Raw genomic sequence first — 20,061 nt, 5'->3', positions numbered from 1 at the left:
TAATATTTTCAAGGTTCAATCATGTGGTGGCTGATATTGTACCAGTACTTTGTTTATATGACTGAATACTCTTCCATTGAATGGTTATACCATATTTTTGTTTATCCATTCATCAGTTGATAGACATTTAAGTTTCCACTTTTGTCTTATTATGGATAATGTTCCTATGAACATTTGTATATATATAATTTATATTATATCTAATATAATGTATTTATATATAATTTATATAATTATAGATATAAAATCATATATTTGTATTTATATAATTTATATAATTTGTAATTATATATATCTTTCATTTGTTTTTGTTTTTGCTTTTAGAGAGAAAGAGAGTGTATGGGGGGAGGGAGGGGCAGAGAGAGAGAGAGAGAATCTTTTTTTTTTTTTTTTAAGGATTTTATTTATTTATCAGAGAGAGAGGGGGGGGGAGAGAGCGAACACAGGCAGACAGAATGGCAGGCAGAGGCAGAGGGAGAAGCAGGCTCCCCGCCGAGCAAGGAGCCCGATGTGGGACTCGATCCCAGGACGCTGGGATCATGACCTGAGCTGAAGGCAGCTGCTTAACCAACTGAGCCACCCAGGCGTCCCAGAGAGAGAGAATCTTAAGCAGGCTCTGTGCTGGGCCTGGAGACCGATGTAGGGCTCAGTCTCATGACTCTAAGATCAGGACCTGAACTGAAATCAAGAGTTGGGTGCTTAATTGCCTGAGCCACCCAGGCACCCGTGTGACATATTTTTTTAATTCTTTTGGGTGTCTACCTGTTGTTAATCTCATTCAATGTATTTTCATTTATACCTTTCATCTCTAGAAATACCATTTAATTTTTTAATGCATTTTCCATTCCTCTCCTTTCATGTTTATGCTTTTCCTTACATCTTTGAGCATGTATATAATATGTAATAGCTGTTATAATGCTCTTATCTGCTAATTCCATCATCTCTTTCATTTCAACATTTGGTTCTGTTGATTGACTCCTGCTTCTGGATCACATTTTTCTGCATCTTGGCATGGCTATCAATTTTTGATTGTATGGTGGACACCTTGAATGTTATATTGTTGTCTGGATTTTGTTGTTCTTCTTTAAGAAGTGTTTGTTTGTTTGTTTGTTTGTTTGTTTTGTGGTGGATAGTTTGTTACTTTTTTTTAAAAAATCCTTTTTTTTAAAAAAGATTTTATTTATTTATTTGACAAACAGAGATCACAAGTAGGCAGAGAGGCAGGTAGAGAGAGAGGGGAAAACAGGCTCCCTGCTGAGCAGAGAGCCTAATTTGGGACTCAATCCCAGGACCCTGAGATCGTGACCTGAGCCGAAGGCAGAGGCTTAGCCCACTGAGCCACCCAGGTGCCCAGATTTGATACTTCTAGGACTTATTCTTAAGTCTTCTCAGAGTGGGTCTAGAGTAGCATTTACTAGTAGTCTAAAGTTTGACCTCTGGAGTCTTTACTGAATGTTCTAGTCATTATAAGGATGTGGTCCCTGGACTAGCACCATCAGCATCACCTTGTCAGTAATGTAAATTTTAGGCCATTCTAGACCTACTTAATCAGAAATTCTGGAGTTGGGGTCCAGCTATCTGTGCTTTACAAGTTCTCCAGGTACTTATGTAACATGCTAAAGTCTGAGAACTCTACTAGAGAATTATTTTTCTTTTTAAGATTTTATTCATTTACATCGCTTCTCGGCCTTTTGGCTAAGATCAAGTGTAGTATCTGTTCTTATCAGTTTAATATCTGATACGTCCTCTATCCGAGGACAATATATTAAATGGATTTTTGGAGCAATAAATAAAAAAAAAAAAAGATTTTATTCATTTAGAGAGAGAAATCATGAGCAGAGGGGAAGGGTAGAGATAGAGGGAGAAGCAGACTCCCCACTGAGCAGGGAGACCAACATGAGGCTCAACCCCAGGACCCTGAGATCATGACCTGAGCTGAAGGCAGCCGCTTAACTGACTGAGCCACCCAGGTGCCCTCTAGAGAAATCCTTCTCAAACTTTCATGTGCAGATGAATCATCCAGGGGTTTTATTAAAATGCATATTCTGATTCAGTAGTCCAGATAATGCCTGAGGTTCTAAAATTTGGAAAAGCTCCTAAGTGCTACAACTGCTCCTGAGTCTCTGACCTCACTTTGAGTAGTAAGAGCCCAGAAAGTTTGCTTTTAGCAAAGGAGTCTAATTTCAAAGTCATATTAGTTTTTAAGTAACGTCATAATAATTAGCAGCCCCAGTCTGGAATGTTTATATTGAGGCTCATTTTTGTTGGATATTCTACTCACAAAAAATACACATCTTTGTTGGAAACAGCATAAAAATGTATCTTAATTTCTAAATCTGAGTTCAAGCATGAGAAGCCCATTATAATTAGTGGTAAGGATATAATGTCATTTGTTGAAAATATGCATCATATTCTGGGCTCTGGCTAATTTTTAAAGTCCTTGCAATAACCCTAGGTGGTCACTACCATTCTTTTCACTCTTTTATATTTCTTATTTTAATCTTTCCAATTGAACTCAGATTAAATTACTTGTTTGATGTCATCCAGACAGCAGTTGTCAAAACCTTTACTTAAATTCAGGTCTGTCCAATGTGAACAGTTTTTGCACTTGTTGTTTTCCTTTAGTATTTTAGCTTGAATGCAATCTTAAGAACAACAACAAAGCAACAACAAATGAACTGACTGTGTATTGGATTACCATGATTAATATAATAAGTCTGAGTTAAACTTGAGTTTCAAGTCAATGTCACCTGCATAATGCCTGTGCTCCTGTGGGTTCATTCTAATCACTTTTAAACAAGAACCTCTCTACAGGTGTTCCATTGTTTTAAAAAGTCATATGCTAACACAGACATTGTGTTATCTTCTTTTTATTAACTAGTCAAACAATTCTCTTACTTTATTTAGAGAAAAGAGGTCAATCTTGGCAAATAAAGAGACTTTGAAATAATTGGCAGAAATCAGAGCTTCATATACTGTGGCTAATGCTGTTATCACCTCTGTTTCAAAGTCAGGACACCTTGTTTGGAAAATTGGAGAAGCTTAGTGCAGGTTTCAGGGAGGGTGGATGTGCATGGTGGTTCTCTCTCCCTCTACCCTCCCTTCACCCCATTCTCTCACTCTCTCTCTCTCTCTCTGTCATTTGGAACACAGGCAAGAGAACTCTCTTCTCTGCAATAATTGTGTTATAGCCTGAAGCATGAGATTTGATCATTAATGTCCTACCTTGGCTCAGGAAATACATTATTATCAGTTAAAAAGTTATTCATATTTAAAAGAAATAGCAGGGGCACCTGTGTGGCTCAGTGGGTTAAAAGAAATAGCAAACCAACACAATACACTACAGTTTTGGCCACTGCATATTGAATTTTACAAGTTAGGTAATTGCCACTAGAAAGACTCTACCCCTTAATTATTCAAACCTTTTTTTTCTATGTAGCTAAGTCTTTTTCTTAAATCTTGTGATCTCATGTATGAGTGTTGCTAGGTGAGAGATAGCCTAAACAGATCATCCCCTCAGGTTTTGGGTTGGTTTTTTGTTTTGTTTGCTTGTTTTTTAAATATATCACTCTCCCCTTTCCCTCTCTACAAACTTTAGTCATGTTCCTATCTGAGAGTAAAAGGTCGACTGAAATGTCTTTCAGAAATCTCACAGCCTTGTGATTCTCTAACTATATTCTTGGACCAAATTTACTCATAAGCCAACTTTTTTCAAAAAAATTATTTATTTATCTTAGAGAGAGTGTGCATGAACAAGGGGCAAGGGCAGAGCGAGAGAAAGGCAGACCCTCTACTGAGCATGAAGCCTCACGAGGGGCTCTATCCCAGGAACCTGAGATCATGACCTGATCCAAAAGCAGAGTTGGATGCCCAACCGACTGAGCCACCCAGGTGCCCTCATAAGCCTGATTTTACTGTCCATATTCAGTTCATAAGAAATAGATAAACGGTTGATGGTGAAATTTTCCATGGAGGGATCAGATTATTACCACCTTAACCTACTGATGACCCTTAACGTTATTAACAGTAGGACCTATGAAGTGTTTTTGCAATAATAATGATAATAATAATAATAATAACAACCTGAGTGCAATAGAGCGGCAGAGCTAACTTCCGTCTCCAGGGATAATGGAGAGTAAAGAACATTGTTAATGGCACCACCAGGTAGCAAACAGACAAAGTCAGAAGAGGAGTCCATCTACAGCACAACTGGAACAAGTCAAGAGCATGACACAAAGAGAGCAAGAAGAGAGGACACACTCTAGATTAAGGGACCCTCAAAGAGACACATCAGGCAGTGCAGTGAGTTCTGATTAAAACAAGCCCACTGAAAAAAATCATTTCATTATGAAGACAGTTGGGTGACTGTGGACTTGCTTATTATTATGCATTAACAAGGAATTATTGCTATGCTTACATGTAATAATGGCATAGGGGTTTTAAAATTATGCCCCTTTTTAATTATGCTAAGCAAAATAAGTCAATCAGAGAAAGACAATTATCATATGATCTCACTGATACGAGGGATCTGAGAAACAAGACAGAGGATCATAGGGGAAGGGAGGGGAAAATGAAACAAGATGAAACGAGAGAGGGAGAAAAACCATAAGAGACTCTTAATCTCGGAAAACGAACTGAGGGTTGCTGGAGCAGAAGCGGGTGGGAGGGGTGGGGTGGCTGGGGGGCGGACATTGAGGGGAGGGTATGTGCTACGGTGAGTGCTGTGAATTGTGTAAGCCTGATGAATCACAGACCTGTACCCCTGAAACAAATAGCACAGCATATGTTAATAAAAAATAATAAAATTATGTCCCTTTTTAGAAATGTAAGAAAAAAAAAAAAGAAAGAAAGAAATAGCTGAGTCTTCTTAGCTCTTAAGTCTTTAATCAAAACAGAAAACATGAGTATCTCATCAGGAAGCTCTCCATGGCTTCACTTGGAAAAATAAAGCAATATTTTTTTAAATGGTCAGTGGTAGGAGGTGGAGGAAACAAAGCAGTTTTTAAAGATGTCTCTTGATGAAAGGTAGGATAAAAAGGACTTTCAGGACCTGGATTGGAGGTGCTGCAGGTGCTTAGAAACTGGGTCCCGCCTGGGCAGTGCTGGGAGATAGGTGTGTAGGGGACAGAGCAGAGCTGACCCTGGAGCACGAGTGGCTCAGAGTTGGACACAAACCAAAGAGGAAATGGGCATCCTCACATCAACAATCAAGAATTAGGAGGTTATGGACACGCAGGCGGAAAGTAACATGGAGACTCCGAAGTATGAAAGAGCAGGTAGTTAAGTTACCAGCTGAGAGTGCCATAGGGAGGGAAAGACAGGGAACCAGAAACTCAGGGAGCTATGTGAGCACTGACGCCAGTAACAAAAGACCTCAATAAAAGGGCCACACCCTGTTTATGATGTAGTTGGAAAGACATGAGCCAAAAGAATCTGGCCTCAAATTTCTCCCTGACTGTGCCCCGTGACCCTGAACTTCCAGCCCCGTGCCGCAGTGCCTGGCAGAGAGGAAGGAGAAACGAATTACCATGAAACCCAATTTCTCCAGTGCAGAATAGGGATTTTACCTGCCCCACGGGGCTGCTCTCGGGGAAAAAAAAAATGAATGTAGTAAAGGTATCAGGAAATACCTAACATGCCTTGAACAGGTGCTGTAACAGTTCCTTTTCCTTCTTTCAATGATGATCTCTCATATTTACTTTCGGTTGGGGCAGGGGACAGAGAATGATAACAAGCAAAGGTCAGTGATTTATGTAGCTTGACAGGGAAGTGAGAAGCAGGAGAGAAAGAGTCCTGCTGGGACAGAGTTGGGGACTTGTCAGGGGAATGTGGTGTATTTTATTGGTACCTTTTAGAAGCAGCTTCCAGCTGCAAATTCCTATTAGGACAGAATTGTAGGATGTTTTCTTTTTTGAACTAAAATAACTGAATTCTTTAAATTGGTTAATTTCTATATGTGATCTCTTGACCTTATTTCCATGGTCAATGAGATTTCTCTTAGGAGGACATGGCAGTCTGGTGAGAAATATGTGTCCACATGCAGTGACAGGTAAGGAAAGAGAGAAGCATCGTCTTGACGCTGTGTTTGCAAAGTGAGTGTAATGTTTTTGCTTCCATGATGTGTTATTTGAAGGGGGTTGTTAGGTGTGTGTTGGGGAGGGGGCTTGCTGAAGATAGATTTTCTACTATAAAAAGATGATCTAAAGCTAAATTCTGATGGTGTCATTCCCTTGGTTATAACCCTCAGTGTTCCTGTGGCCTTCCCTCCCCCACCATACCCTATACCAGTGCCCCAAGGAGAAAATCCCAGCTCCTCAGGGTGACAGACAAACCTTCCTGTTTTATCCTTAGCATTCTCTGTGGCCTCACTGGTCACTTCTCCACTTTTCCACAATTAGCCTGAAGCCAAACTAAACTATTTAAGTTTCCTTTGTGCTTTCTGAATTTTTGTAAATGATATCCACTCTACCTGCAATCTTTTTCTCCTTCAACCCTGATTATCTTCAAACTCCTACTTCTGCTCTACAACCTGACTTAGAAGTCACTTCTTCCAGGAAATCTCTCTGAGTCTCCCAAGACAAGGCCAATGTCTTTCTCAAGCTGTGCCATTCTAGTACCTAGTGTCTCTTTCTATTGCAGCAAAAATCACTCCATTGTAGTAGTTATCTAAGTACACACCCCTCCCCAAAACTGTGGATGTTTAAGGAACAAGACAAATACCATGCTGTCTTGACTATCACGACTTTGTAATATAACTGGAAGTCAGGCATTATGATGTCCCAGCTTTGGTTTTCTTTGTCAATAGTCCCCTGGTGATTTGGGGTCTTTTCTGGTTTCATACACATTTTAAGATTTCAGTTCTGTGAAAAATGTAGATGGTATTTTGATAGGGATAGCATAGAAAGTATAGACTGCTCTGGCAGCAATAGCACTACTGGGTATTTACCCCAAAGATACAGATGTAGTGAAAAGGAGGGGCACATGCATCCCAATGTTCATAGCAGCAATGTCCACAATAGTGAAACTGTGGAAGGAGCTGAGATGCCCTTCAACAGATGGATGGATAAAGAAGATGTGGTCCATATATCCAATGGAATGTTACTCAGCCATCAGAAAGGATGAATACCCACCATTTTCATTGACATGGATGGAACTGGAGGGGATTACGCTGAGTGAAATAAGTCAAGCAGAGAAAGATGATTATCATATAGTTTCACTCATATGTGGAACATGAGGAATAGTGCAGAGGACCACAGGGGAAGGGAGGGAAAACTGAAGGGGAAGAAATCAGAGAGGGAGACAAACCGTGACAAACTCTGGACTCCAGGAAACAAACGAGGGTTGCAGAAGGGAGGGGCATGGGGGAATGGGGTAACAGGATTTGGGGTATTAAGGAGGGCATGTCTGGTGATGAGCATTGGATGTTATGTGCAACTGATGAATCATTGAACACTACATCAAAAAACTAATAATGTACTATATATGTTGGCTAATTGACATAATAATAATAATAAAAAAGTAAGTGATAAGACGTATCCAGTCAATCCTGTATACCGAACACCTGAAAGATAGTAAATATTCAATAAATATTTGTTAAATAAATGAATGAATGAACTGTGTCTTATCTCCATATTTCTGGAACTGAAATGTGTACCTGGTGCATAGCACCAAGTTATGAGGAGTGAAAAGTTGAAGAAATGAGTCAATGCAGTCATTGTGAAAGAAATGAGATTCAGCTATGTAGTTATTATTTGGATCTCATGATAAGACTTTGTATTGGTCTCTGCCTGAACAATCTTTGCCCTAGCTCCTGAATGATCTCTGACACCTCCTGCTCAGTTTCTGGGCTTATACCCAAGCAGAGTTATGGTGTGACATGTGTTGGAGACATCACCTTCTACCTTGGTCTTTGTTTTCAGATACACTCTACTTCTTGTAATGGCTGGCATCCAGCGTTGAACATCAATGGACACATGAAAGGTTCTGACATTTAAATAACTTCTTCCTCTTTCTTGGGCTGTTTTTGCAATGACTTCCTTAAATGCTGAGTGATCCAATGAAACTATGTATTATGCAAAAGCAAAACCTCAATGAATTTGAAATAGAAGAATGGATTGAGATTGAGAATCACAAGTGCTCTGAAATCTTGGTTTTCCACTTACGTGCCTCAATCTTTGACCATTGAATTTCACCCATAATGTATTTGAGTTTGTCATAATCCCTTGGGCTTTGTTTTGAACTGATGACACCCTTCATGGTCATTGTTTTCCCCTAGACTCTATAATGGATTGGCCCAGTTTCAAGTTATCTATTTTACTTATGTATGATATATCCCATGATTTGAACAATATAATTTATTGTTGTTGACTCTACTTTCCCCCAAACCCATAATATCATTTGTTGACATTGTATTAAAATTTCAGCATTGAGTTTTAAGGGGAAAATAATCTTAAGAGAGTTGAATCTTGAGACTCCATGTTATAAAATGATTCTCACCCTAACAAACTCATATTTTCACCATTACCCCACATTACTTTTATTCCATGTGTAAAAAGTATCTAGTAAGACAGTCGTTAAGGTCTTTCAATATACCATGCTCTCCCACCTCTGGGCCTTCATGCTAGCTGTCCTATCTGCCTGAACACCACCTTCCCTGTTCTTCATATGGCTGATTTGGTTTAGGGTGTTATATTTTCCCAAATCCCCTTGCTGAGCAAGCAAGACTGAATATTCACCTGTCCTATAGTAACAACCTACTAACTGCTTTTTCTGTAATGAATTAGCTTTCAACCCCTGGATAATAGGCTGAATACTGGCCCTCAATGGCATGGTCCTAATGCCTAGAACCTGTGAACAATATCTTAGATGGCAAAAAAGAGATCTTGCAGATGTTATAAAGAATCTTAAGGTGGGTTATCTAGGTGGGTCTTATCCCAAGCACCCTTATAATATAAGAGAGAAACAGAAGATTTGAAAAACAGAGGAAGTCGTATGAAAACTAAAGCAAGACGCTATGTCACCGGTTTTGAAGATAGAAGAAGAGTTCCATGAGCCAAGGTCTATAAGGACTATATCTATTGAAGCTGGCAAAGTCAAGGAATAAGATTCTTCCCAGAGTTTCCAAAGGGAGCTCAATCCTGCCTAACCTTGATTTTGCCCATGAAACTGATTTTTGGGGATGCCTGGGTGGCTCAGTTGGTTAAGCATCTGCCTTGGGCTCAGGGCATGGTCCCAGGGTCCTGGGATCAAGTTCCACATCAGGCTCCCTGTTCAGTGGGGATCCTGCTTCTCCCTCTGTCTGCTCTGCCTGTTGCTCTTCCTGCTTGTGCTCTCTCTCTGACAGATAAATAAATAAAATCTTAAAAAAAAAAAAAAGAAAGAAACTGATTTTGGTCTTCTGACTTCCAGAACAATGAGAGAATAAAGGGATGTGTTGTTTTAATCCACCAAATTTGTGGTAATTTGTTACAATGGCCTTAGGGAAGCTAACATCCCTCCAAACTGCTTATGACCCACTCATGTGGTTTCTATTAGGAGAGCTTTCTCTTTGAGTTTGGTTCATGGTTAGATGCTATTTTTTGCCATAACATTTTTTGTTTCCCCTAGCACATTTGTTGTGTGTCTCACTACCTGAATCATCAGTTTTGTGAGGAGAGGGCCCATACTTGTCTTGTTAATCTTGGCATCCTTAATCCTTTGTCTTGGGTATTTTGCATCTGGTTGTATGAAACTACTGTTAACCTTAAAAATAAAACTGACAGTTATTTTATCAGCAACAAGGGGTATATTCAGGAATAGCAGAGAATTACAGTCTAGGATAAGCATGTTACAGAAAAAAAAAAAAACAAACAAACAGAGACAAGTCCATAGAACAAACGAGAGGAATGCAGAATCCTCTTTTACGGAGAAAAAGGGATTTGGGAGGACTTTTTTTTTTTTTTTTTTTTTTTTTTTTAGTTTATTTATTTATTTGAGAGAGTGAGAGCTAGAGAGTGAGAACACACACAGAGGGAGAGGGAAAGAGGGAAACAGACTCTCCGATGAACAGGGAGCAAGACATAGGGCTCTATCCCGGGACCTGATGATCATGACCTGACCTGAAGGCAGAGGCTCAACAGACTGAGACACTCAGGTGCCCTGGGAGGACTCTTACAAACAAAAGTCCTGTTGGAGGAAATTGGGAGCTTGACTAACAGAGGCTTTTCATTGGCTGAGTTGTGACTGTCTTTCATTGGCTGGGCTGTTGCCACGGAAGAAGAAAAGCCTTTCTTCCTCCTGCTGGGGTAGCAAAGTAGTATTCATGTGCTAGGTCCCTGTTTTTCTGTGGGGTGTGACTTTGACAAGGAGTGATAGGGTATGAAAACTCCTCCTGCCAACCTCCCGACTTCATTCTAAACAAAATTTCCTTCTATTAATTTTCACATTACCCAAGTTAGACCATTTGCAATTCATATGATTCAATAAAGGTTTTCAATAAAGGTGTGTGGAACACACACATTGAAGGAGAAGGGCATTTTAAGTGTCAGGGGCTCGTTCTGAACACCATCTCTACCTCTTGCAGTTTCCTAATCGGAGAATCTGGGAAGATCACATGAGTGAGGGAGTCCCACTGCTGGAAGCCTCTTTTCCTGTAAATCCTGCCCCAAAATACAATAGCTGCACCCAATTACTGAGTGTTAGCAAATCCAAAGTCATAAGACAAAGAATAGGAGTCTGGATCTCATCATATAAAGTGTTTTGCAGGAATTAGTTCATTAAGCCTGGCAACGGTCCTCAAGTAGATGCTATTTTATTCTCAGTTTATAGACCAGGAAATTGAGACAGAGACAGTTTAGGTCAGTTTAAGTGGTGTGCCCAGGGTCATGTTTCTTGCTAGTGGTAGTGCTGGGATTCAAATTCAGAGGGACTCCAAGCCCCACCATCCTCCATTGCCTTTGAGAAGCACCACTCCTAGTCAGGCGTTAGCACCACAAATAGCATGTGAAAAATTGGTGTGTGTCTGTCTGGGCAGAGTGGCTGTGGCTGGGACTTGGCATGCCAGGGAGAGATTCTCAAGCGTGTCCCTGAGCACCGTGAGCCCCACTTTTTGTGAAAAAGATGCAGTTCTGCTGATAACTCTTCCTCCTGCAAAGTCAGTCATGTTTTCTGCAGCACAGAAGCTAATATTTTTGCCAGAAAACTGACATTTGACAAGACCTGTAAGTTTAAACAGTTCAGAAAGGTCATAGGAAACAAGAGACAAAGGGAATGGATCTGTTTGAAAATAAAATAACTATATCCAAAGCTTCTTTAGAGTATTATAGTTTTATTAAGATAAAACTAACAAATGTATGTTATTATTGTGTTATCATAAACGTGCGCAATTTTTTTTTTTTGAGGATACTTTTCCTTGATAGGCTTATTTTCCTCCTGGTTTACTAAGGTATAATTGATAAATAATTCATATAATTTAAAGTACACAACATGATGATTTTATATATATATATAAAATCACCTCCCATTTGTGTGTGTATGTGTGTTAAGAACACTTAAGATCAACACCCTTAGCAAATGTTAACTGTACAATGCAGTATTTTAAACTACAGCTATCACTGCATTAGATCTCTAGAACTGATTCATCTTACAACTAGAAGTTCATGCCCTTTGACCCACATCCCTCCGTTTCCTCCCCCAATCCACCCCAGTGCCTGGAAACCACCATTCTACCTTGTCTTTATGTTTTTGCCTTTTTCGATTCTGCAAGTGAGTAGTACCATACATTATTTATCTATCTCTGCCTGACTCATCATAGATAAGTTCTTACATTTTCTATATCAGACAATTTCCCGAGATCTATCATTTTGTCAACTCAAACCAGGCACAGTGAAAATAACCCAGAGTGGGTTTTGGAAAATAGTGATGGTAGATTCATCATTGCCTTAATGGCAGCTTGAGTGCCCTAACTGAGAACTTACGGTTTTTGTTAAGATAGAGGCTGTTGGTGTAGTCCTCTGAGATTAAAAGCCTGATGCTGGTATATTTCTCACTGTAAACATGTAAAGATACATTGGGTGCCTGGGTGGTTCAGTGGGTGAAGCCTCTGCCTTCGGCTCAGGTCATGGTCTCAGGGTCCTGGGATTGAGCCCCGAATCAGGCTCTCTGCTCAGCCGGGAGCCTGCTTCCCCCTCTCTCTGCCTGCCTCTCTGCCTACTTGTTATCTCTCTCTCTCTCTGTCAAATAAACAAAATCTTAAAAAAAAATGTAAAGATACAAATGTCTGGGTTGTTTTATTCCATGAATTTATTTGAGCTTCTAACCATCAAGAGGCCACATTGACATGGCGAATGAAAGATGTCAAGGGTAAGGGGAATCTTCTGTATCTCCTCTCACAGACATGCTTTCCCGCAGAGTCATTCCTTCTTATTACTGAGAGAAGCTCCGGTGTTGAGACTCCCATTGCAATGTCCACTTGCAATTCCCTTCCTTGTCACTTCAGAAATGAGACAGATGGTGAGGGCCACTGGGGACGCACATTTACTCTATGCATAGCACTGTACACCTTAAATGAAACATTTGATTCAATTTTGTCAAGTGCAGTATTTGTCGAGCGCCATCTCTTTCCAAGACGCCTTGATAGTCACTGCAAATACCTACAGCTGCTGACGGCTGCCCGTCATTCAACCCCCTTTTCTGCAGTGCATCAGCAAGTGTAAGGATGTGTGTACCTGGAGGCTGGGATAGTGAGGGGGGTTTAGTCAGAGATGTGCTTCAAATGAGTGATTGGTGACTACTTATTGTGTTAACCCATGTCTTCCTCTCAACACAAGCCCCAGATAATTATATCATTGGACATTTCATCGGTATTGAGAGAGCTCCTGTGGTGAACCAGGCACAGTGTTGAGTGTAGGAGATTCACGCTAGAGCCGTAGAGTCTCTGGTCCCGCTTCGAAGAATGTCCATTCTAGAGGGATGACAATGAAATGAAGTTGGCAGAGGGCAGCTCCAAGACATCAGAGCCTCAGGCCGCTCAGCTTCCAGCCCGGGTCATTTTATTTGCTCTTCCTGACTCTGTTTCCCCTTTTCTCCACCCCACTCTGCCAAGGAGGCAGGGCTGTAAGTACCACTCAGGGGACCCCCTTCCTTTCCCTGTGGCTCCATATTGTGCCTCTGGGAGCACCCGTAGGAGACTGAAAAGGTGAACACAGTGAATTCTGGCTATTTATCCTCCAAATCTTCCCTGATCTCTCCTTTTGCCCGTTTAGGCTTTTGTGTTTGGCCCTACAGCTACTAGACCTGGTACTGTCTGATTTTTGTGGATTCTCTCACCCTACCTACCTCTTATAAGTGGTCCCTTTATTCGTAGGTCCTCAATTGTCTTCCCGTATGTGAGGTATGCCATCTCTATGGTCCAGAAATCTGACTCCCCAGTCCCTAAATTACCTGAGCAGTTGGGCACAATTAGGCACGGGACGTTTAGGAGATGTTCCTTCTCTTGACCCCCTCCCCTGCCAGGGGCCGGGTTCTGCTAGATATGCTGAGGGGATTTGGCCCCTCTGACATTCTTCCCTGTATAAATAGATAAATACTGGGAAATGTTTTCATCTCCCCTTTCTATCGCTTTCCTCCAGTGGGGAGTTGAAGCTTATTAGAATATAAAGCAGAGCCAAACAGAGAAGCTACATTTTCACCACACATCTCACCATTTGGCTCTAGTTACTTTGGTCCACACGTATATTTACATAAATCCGCTACCTCTGAAAGTATAATCATCAGGCTTTGAATAACCTTAGGCATGAGTTACTATTTTTTGTTTCATCTTCAACACATAGCTCAGACCCTAACATAAAGGAAAGATTTAAAGACATTTATTTAGTGAAGGAGAAATGAATGACCAGAAGAAGAAGAGACAAAAGTAAACGATAGTAGCCTTTCTTCATATCACTTCATATTTTCTTTCTTTCTTTCTTTCAAGAATTTTTTATTCATTTGAGAGACAGAGAGAGCATGAGCAGGGAGAGGAGCCGGGGCGAGGAAGAGAGAGAAGCCAACTACCTGGTGAGCAGGAAACCAGACAAGGGACTCCATCCCAGGACCCCGGGATCACAACCCGAGCTGAAGGTAGAGGCTTAACTGACTGAACCACCAAGGTGTTCCCACACTTTTATTTTTAAATAAATATACAAGAATTAATCCATGTAAATGACTGTTGTTCCTTAAGTAATCACCTTAGGGTAGGCAGTAGGCAAAGACATTCTGACAATGCTGCTGTCCTTCATATATTTTCAGAGTCAGCCATGCATTCTTTCAGACAGTGGCAAATCTCAATCCTTTGCGAAAGAATTTAATTTCTTGAAACTGTTAAAAGTTATACAGAAGCTTCTTTTGCATTTGTGTGTGTATATATATATTACATACTGTTTATATGTTTGTTATATATGTGTATATAGATATATTACATACTGTTTGTGCACATAAATATATACATACAGTCACATGTATTTTAAAAAGGCATATTGCAAAGTGATGAGATAGCTTTCTTTTCCTTTTTCCTAATGACACTCAGATGTGCTTGGACATAATTGGATTTTAATTATAGTAATTCCACAAATATTCTGAGCAATACCAGTCTGGAAAAGTGAGCATATAGTTTACCAAGGGGATTAGTTTGAAGAGTAACAAGCTTTTGAATGTTTAGTTATTGTTTCTTGAATAAATGGTATCTTATGTTGCCTAGTACTCAGTAAACATTCAATACAAATTAGTTGTATTAAATGAAAGTATCATTTCCTTATAATGACACCTCAGTTTCTCCTTCCTTCCTCCCCTCACTCTAGGTCTCTTTCCATGGCACACTATTGGCCTGTGAAAGATCTTACTTTTAAAATATACTATTTTAACATTTTCCGCCATTTCTGATCCCCACTACTGTACCCCGCCTTAACCTGTCTTTATATGTTCTTGGATATACATGCATCTAGAATAATGCATAGTACTTGATGTGAGATATATGTTGCCCATTTTTCAGTATTATATAGACTGATATATTCAGATATATATATTTCTATCTCTGTATCTATATGTATTGGTAGATATAGATATAGATGTATATATTCAGATATATTCAGTATAGCTCATTTTCTCAGTGTTATGTTTGATATACATGTGTCTATAATAATGCATGGTGTTGTTTTGTGAGATAAATTTTTTTCCTATTTTTCCCTCAATATTATGTTTTTAACATATTTTCATATTGCTGGATCTGCCTCCAGCACACTGCTTTTGGCTTACATGGTGTACCCTTGCATCCGAGGATGGAGACCCAGATTGCATTCACCTCCTGCTACAGTTGATATCCTTGACATACTCCCTTATGGAACTGTGGGTGATTTTTGTCTCTGAGGAGTATACTGGCAAGTGAGATTGCAAATTTACTCTCACTACAGTGTCAGATTTTTCTTCACAAAAGCTACATTAGAAGGTCATACATACATCAAATAGTATGTAAGAGTCAGTGTTTCTTTTCCCCAGGTCCACAACGTCATTGAGTGTTTTCCAACTTTCTCATTTTTACCGACCTGTGGATACAAAGAGGTTCCATTATTATTTAAGTTATATTACTCACACTACCAGTGGGCTAGAGCAGCTCATCACACGCTTGTGGTCCATTTGGAAATCTCCCTCTGAATACTGCCTAATCTTATTTTTGTCTCTTTTTATCCTACTTGGTTCCATGCCTTATTGATTTGCTGGAGTTCCTTATACATTCTAATTTTTGTTCCTAATAATCTGAATCTATATTTATTTTCTTCTAAGTGATTCATATCCTGCGACCTCTTGTCATTTTCTAGACTATTAAGCTTATTTGAAATAAATGGAGCTAATTAACAATAATTAGAAGAATTTTAATGAATCAAGGCCAAATACTGAACTTTCTTCATATTTGTTCCCAATAAGGCTATTCTGTTAGGAACTTCTGCCACTGACACAGATGTCTGTCTTATCTAGCTCTCACTGACTTCTGTTTTCTTTTCTTTTCTTTTTTTTTTTTAAAGATTTTATTGATTTATTTGACAGACAAAGATTACAAGTAGGCAGAGAGACAGGCTGAGAGAGAGGAGGAAGCAGACTCCCTGCTAAGCAGAGAGACTGATGTGGGGCTCCACCCCAGGTCCCTGGGGTCATGACCTGAGCCCAAGACAGAGGCTTTTTTAACCCACTGAGCCACCCAGGCACCCCTGACTTCTGTTTTCTGATTGAAGATCTCATCAAAGCTAACACACTTGAGACTGGTTAGCAGGTGGATCCTTCGGTCACAAAGACTGAGGGTTAAAACATAAGCAAATCATATATCTAAAGCAAATGATTGTAGCATTCTTTTAGTTTAGATTATTGTCTGTTGACATGCATTTTTTTAGTACTGTATATTAAGAACTGCATTTTTTTTTTTTTCAAAATAAGATTGCATCTGAGGAGATTGGCAATACAAAAAGAAAATTCTCTCAAAATACTTTGTCTTTATCTACGGGGTAGACTGAGAATTAAAGATTAACCTGATTTGTAGCACGACAAATACAAAAGAGATGTTAAAGCATCTTTAGACAAGTAATTAGGAGAATACTTCAACAAGTAAGCACCCGTGTAGCAGTAATTCCTTATATTGCTTTTGGTGTTTTTTTTAAGCAACCAACACATTGTTCTAAATTCAGTAACCTTTGCCTGCATACAACAACGCTCGTGAAGAACTGACTTACCAACTTAGTAAACATAGAACATATGTGGACCCAGGAGTGCATTTCTTAGACTAAAATTCTAGTCCCTTATCATCTGGTTTCTAACTCAGCCTTGGTATTTATCTTTCACAACCTTCTTATATATTCCACGTTGAATTGGATATCTCACAATTCCCTGAAATTTCTAACACATTCTCAGTTTTATGCTCTTGTTCTTCTGGAATTCCTACTCCCTCATGCTGAAATCCTCCGCATTCTTGAGGGCTCGAGAGAGAGGCCACACCTCCATGATGTCATCACACAACAATCACTAGATGTGCCCTCCTTTTTCTGCTAAACCCCATGGCATTTAAAATATGTTGCTCCTGGTGCTTGGGTGGCTCATGTGTCCAGCTCTTAATTTTGGCTCAGGTCATGATCTCAGGGTGGTGGAATGGAGCCCAGCATAGGTTCGACTCCATGCTAGGCATGGCGTCTGCTTAAGATTCTCTCTCTCTCCTCTCCCTCTGCCCCTATCCAAACCTCCCCCAATCCAACTCATGTGTGCATACTCTCCCCACCTCAAAATAAAAAAAAAAAAAAAAAAAAAAAAAAAAAAAAAAAAAAAAAAAAAATAAATAAATAAATAAATAAATAAATAGACCAAGCACTTTTTTTCAACTTTTTTTCCTCCATTTTATTCTATTTCTTTTCAGTGTTCCAGAATTCATTGTTTATGCACCACACCGAGTGCTCCATGCAATACGTGCCCTCCATAATACTCCCCACCAGGATCACCCAACCCTCCACTCTCCTTCTCTCCAAAACCCTCAGTATCATATGGCACTTTTAGCACAATTTCCTGGAATTCTGCATACTGGCATTTGTTCACAGACTAGAGTATAAATTCTGCAGAGCATAGTTTGGGTCTTATTGATGTCTATCCCCAATGATGCCTGGCTACGATGCCTTTCATAAAGCAAGGATTCAAGTAATAATTACTGAATATTAAGTGAATGTCCATGAGATCAATGAACTGTTAAGATATTGACAGAGGATGAGGAAGAAATTGTCTCATATTTAAAAGCCAAGAAAAATAGGTCTTAGAGAAGCCAAGACAGATTTTCTTTTTTTAAAATAACTTTTATTTTTTTATTAACATATAATATATTGTTAGCCCCAGGGGTACAGGTCTGTGATTCGCCAGGTTTACACACTTCACAGCACTCACCATAGCACATACCCTCCCTAATGTCCATAATCTCACAGCCCTCTCCTTACTCCCCTCCACCCAGCAAACCTCAGTTTGTTTTGTGAGACTAAGAGTCTCTTATGGTTTGTTTCCCTCCTGATCCCATCTTGTTTCATTTATTCTTTTTACTTCCCCCCAACCCCCCTCATTTCCTCTCAACTTCCTCATATCAGGGAGATCATATGATAATTGTCTTTCTCTGATTGACTTATTTCATTCAGCATAATACCCTCTAGTTCCATCCACGTTGTCGCAAGTGGCAAGATTTCATTTCTTTTGATGGCTGCATAGTATTCCATTGTATATATATACCAAATCTTCTTTATACATTCATCTGTTGATAGGCATCTAGGTTCTTCCCATACTTTGGCTATTGTGGACATTGCTGCTATAAACATTCGGGTGCACATGCCCCTTTGGATCACTACATTTGTATGTTTAGGGTAAATACCCAGTAGTGCGATTTCTGGGTCATATAGGGTAGCTCTATTTTCAACTTTTTGAGGAACCTCCATGCTGTTTTCCAGAGTGGTTGCACCAGCTTGAATTCCCACCAACAGTGTAGGAGGGTTCCCCTTTCTCTGCATCCTCACCAGTATCTGTCATTTCCTGACTTGTTAATTTTAGTCATTCTGACTGGTGTGAGGTGGAATCTCATTGTGATTTTGATTTGTATTTCCCTGATGCCGAGTGATATGGAGCACTTTTTCATGTATCTGTTGGCCATCTGGATGTCTTCTTTGTAGAAATGTCTGTTCATGTCCTCTGCCCATTTCTTGATTGTATTATTTGTTCTTTGGTATTGAGTTTGATAAGTTCTTTATAGATTTAGGATACTAGACCTTTATCTGATATGTCATTTGCAAATATCTTCTCCCATTCTGTCAGTTGTCTTTTGGTTTTGTTAAAGTTTCCTTTGCAAGACAGGTTTTCTTTATTCACAGTTCTGCTCCACCATTTGGAAGCTGCTGCTCTTGACCATGAGCTCAAACACTTTAATCCTCATTTCCTCAATTGTGTAATGATGATAATAATATCACCCACCCATACAGTTTCATTTAGGATTAAATAGATGATTTTTATGAAAAGGTTGGCTGAATGTCTGTATATCATTATCTGTTGGTTTTAGGGTTAGTATTATTTTTGTTAGTATCTTCATGTGGGTATAGACTTTATTTAAAATGATATTGGTGGTAGGTGGCAGTTTATCTGCCTAAATGGTAGTCAGTGATGAGAAATGTATAACAAAAATATTAGAAGGTAAAATGAAAATTTGATTCATGTAATCAGAGAAGTTTTTGTTAAAACAGAATGTACCCAAGTTCAGGAATAAAATTAAGAAATTCTTCTTATATCAGAGGCATTTCTTTGCATGTTCCTATTCAATTGGGCAATATTTTTTCATCCAAGAACTCCTTGGATAAAATTAACCAAATTGACTTTTTAGATTTGGTTGGAATTCTAGGCCTTGAAATTAGGTAGAAAAAACTAATTTCATCTCAATTTTCCAGGCCATGTTCTTTCACAATTTTATTACAAATTAAATATAAGCTTGAACAAACATGAAGTGTAGTGTCAAAAGCAAATTAATTCTATTGGTGTCAGCACATTCCCAGATTCATTTCCCAGCTGTCTGCTAAATGTGTAAGGGGAGAAGAGAGGAAAGAGGAGGACTAGACTTCAACTCCCACTTGCAGTTTTAGCATAGGAGCATGGGGGAGTGGGACATGTGCTTGAGCCCCAGAACCAGGCAGATGGACTTAAATCCTGTCTTGCTCGGTCATCCACTACATGTCTCTCTCAGGCCTTCACATGGTTCCTTCCTTTACAACATGGGACAGAGGTTAGTTGCATTATGAATCTGTCATCCAAGTAGCCTGGGATTTATGTGAAGGACTCACATCACAAAAGTATCTCAATAATTAGAGTTTTGAAGTCAGAAATGCACCAAAGTACATCCGTGATACTGTGAGTTTGAGAAGAGCGATACATCTTTGACTGCCTGGTGCCAAGCAGAAGGCAGGTACATAGTGGGTGAATGTTATATGTAATCAGATGAAAAGAAGGACTTCAACTTCATTCTGTGGATGCAAAGTAAATATCCTATCATCTTTCTTGCCC

The 20,061-nt window shown here is 39.5% G+C and overlaps 1 pseudogene; it reads left to right on the top strand.

Moving 5' to 3' along the window:
- The first annotated feature begins 1,675 nt into the window (after positions 1-1,675).
- LOC123391493 lies at positions 1,676-1,833 on the top strand (annotated as a pseudogene).
- The last annotated feature ends 18,228 nt before the right edge of the window (positions 1,834-20,061 follow it).

This window comes from Mustela putorius, unplaced genomic scaffold, assembly GCF_011764305.1.
Source record: "Mustela putorius furo isolate JIRA1106 unplaced genomic scaffold, ASM1176430v1.1 tig00000228_pilon_pilon_pilon, whole genome shotgun sequence".
In the NCBI taxonomy this organism is placed as follows: Eukaryota; Metazoa; Chordata; class Mammalia; order Carnivora; family Mustelidae; genus Mustela; species Mustela putorius.
The sequence above is the reverse complement of the archived record's forward strand: the minus strand, read 5'-3'. Positions and strand labels throughout refer to the sequence as shown.